The sequence below is a fragment of the Papilio xuthus genome, unplaced genomic scaffold (assembly GCF_000836235.2).
Source record: "Papilio xuthus unplaced genomic scaffold, Pxut_1.1 DF827570.1, whole genome shotgun sequence".
NCBI classification, from domain to species: Eukaryota; Metazoa; Arthropoda; class Insecta; order Lepidoptera; family Papilionidae; genus Papilio; species Papilio xuthus.
Window position 1 is genome coordinate 4,506,280 of NW_013531079.1, and position 2,793 is coordinate 4,509,072.

Below are 2,793 nucleotides of genomic sequence, written 5' to 3' on the forward strand. Positions count from 1 at the left end.
ATGTCTTAATTTAAATATTTCTCTGATTACTTATTAATTATAACAATTAAAGGTATTATGAAAAAAAATTAAAGCCAACGGTTGACAAGAGGGAAATGTGCTGATGTTCTGATTAGTTGTATGTTTGTATGTATGCATACCTTTGAGACTACAGTATATAATTGATTTTCACGAGTGCAGTAACATTCGATTCGTAGTCTTCCTCTGAATTTCATAGGGTTATAATTCGTCCGTCTCTTATGGATTTTTTTCTATTTACATTTTATTTGACAATGGGCTGAGGTTTGACATATATTTGAAAGTTGTTCTGATATCGTTACCCTCAGAATATTGAAGTCAAGAACAGGCGCGTGTGGGTCGTCTCCACAAAGCCTCCACCGGCCTCACTCCGCCAGCGCCAAGCCACCACAGCGGCACACTGTCTGTAAATTATGGTGTTGGTCAGCTTTGTCAGTTGCCGCCGGACGACAAACAGTCGTAAACTAACATGGATAAGATGGAACCTTATATTTTAGGTGAAATTAGAGCATGTTAAGATCAAACCGTAATAAATAATTCAAGTAAAATGACTGTTGTAATGTTGTTAATAACAATAATGTTATGGTGATTAAATCAATACACTTATATTAAATCTGTTTGTTTAGAAGTTAAGTTCATTCAATTAAGTTACGCTAAACTAAGACAATATAAAAACTAAATAATATAATACTAGTTTTGAAATAGTCATGTCCATGCGATATCGCGTCGTTTGTTGTGTTGTGTCCGTGGGGCCTGCGAGGGGTGGTGCTGGGTGCGGGGGGGGGTCGTTTGCTGAAGTCAGCGGCGATTTTCAGACATTTGTCTTAGATCCTCTAGCGACAGCAAAAACTACGTCCAGAGAACTGACTATATAAAGTATTGTGTTTTCGAATCAGATATTCGATATTTGCTGTACATTTTTAAAAGCGCTAAATGTTTCAGTTTTTTTTTGACCTCTTTTCACTTACCTGACTATTAAAGTAAACAGATAAGGTATCCGAGATCAAGTTCCTTTCTCTTAGGACGAGCTGGTAGTGAGCAGAGATGATGTTAGATGTTATGAGAGTGTCATCACCACCTACCAGCACCAGGCAGCAGTTGCCATCAATCAGAGTTCAGTCTGCAGTAGGCAGTAGTTGTGTGGGCGTGTGTCTGAGGGCGTCGGAAGGCTACAGTAGCAATACTGTTTCAACCAATAGCGGCGCGCGACGCCCCCCCCCCCAGCGCCCGCAACTGTTGCCTGTCGTAGCCTCTGCGTAGCCACCGCGTAGCTACACGGCTACACAGTGTCTACGCGGGTGGGAGGGTCTCACTCCCGCAAGAGAACTCTTCATTTGTTACTTTTAGCGAAAGCTTTGATGTGGAGACGCCCATTGTGTTGTGATACGATGTTATTATAGACTGCAATAAACTTACTAAGAAAACATATTTTAACTGAGTGCTTATTAGTATGAGACGGTCGCTGCGGTGTGACTTCATTGTGACAAACACGTTCACAAGCAGACAGACATAGAGAATATGACTCAAGCCATCACATTAGTATTGACACCATTAGTTTCAACGTTCAAAGCTAAGGAATTATGTTAGGTCGACATCATAACTTGTGTTTAGGTTTTTCTTAGAATCTACATCAATGTCAAATGAAGACAAAAATAATTAGGTTAAATACAAGCACGTACTGAGAATGCAAATTAATGCTTGTAATAAATATCTACGTGAATTACAATAAAGTTCAAATCAAATTTAATCTCTCTTTACATTGCTCCGGAAATGTTCAATTATTTTTGCAATTAAAGAAAATAAACTAATTTGCTTCCATCACGAAGTGCTTGGAGAAAAAACACTCTACAAGTAGAAAGTGCAAACAGTTTAGCAATTACAACGAGAACAAGAAGCGCTCGGGGCCAGCCGGGGGAGGGGCGGGGGTGTCACGGGGGAGGGCGGGGGGGGGGGGGGGAGGGGTACGGACTATATTCAAATTGCGAACATTTCATTTTAACGCTTTGCGAAGATATGCCGCTACACTCCCACGGTGCTCCAGGACAGGCATGACCGCGCTCGTACACACAAAGTATCGATAGACTGTTTGCCGCTTTTTTTCTTTCTTTTTTCTTCTGATATTTCCATCATATTGAAAGAAACCATCATCATATAGAAACTGACGTATCTTACGAACCATCTCAAACTGGTAGTTCATTAGTAAGTTCGTTCGCTTCTGTGTACTGTCGTATGTGTGTTGCGTCACGGCGACTGTCTCAATAGAGAATATCACCTCGTCCTCGTCTCCGAATAGTTATGTTAAAAGCAAACAAAGCATTAATGGATAAAGTAGTTTCTGTTTGTTCACTTTTGTAAATGACGATACAAAAATGTGGATACCCATTAGATATTCTATGTTTGATAATTTGTGTAAACATTTCAAATTAGTACAATAACCTGTTCCATTTTAAACTATTTGTTCAAACAGAAAACAGTAAATTCATTTCTGCTTTGACGCAAATGTTGATGCAAAAAAATATATTTTCAAGCTATCGATAGTGTCTGAGAAGTTACAAAAAAACTGAGTTTGTCTCAGTACCAGTGTGTTATGAAATGGTATAAAATGATATATCCTTGCAGTTATCGATGAATAAGTCGTGTCGTGTCACATCACTACTCCAAGTTGAGACGTTTGCGAAATGTGAACATTTCGCGAATTGATCTCCGCCTGAGGAATTCTCATTTGAGACGAGACCTCGCTCCCCTCCCGCTGCCCGACCCCTGAACCGCGACCTC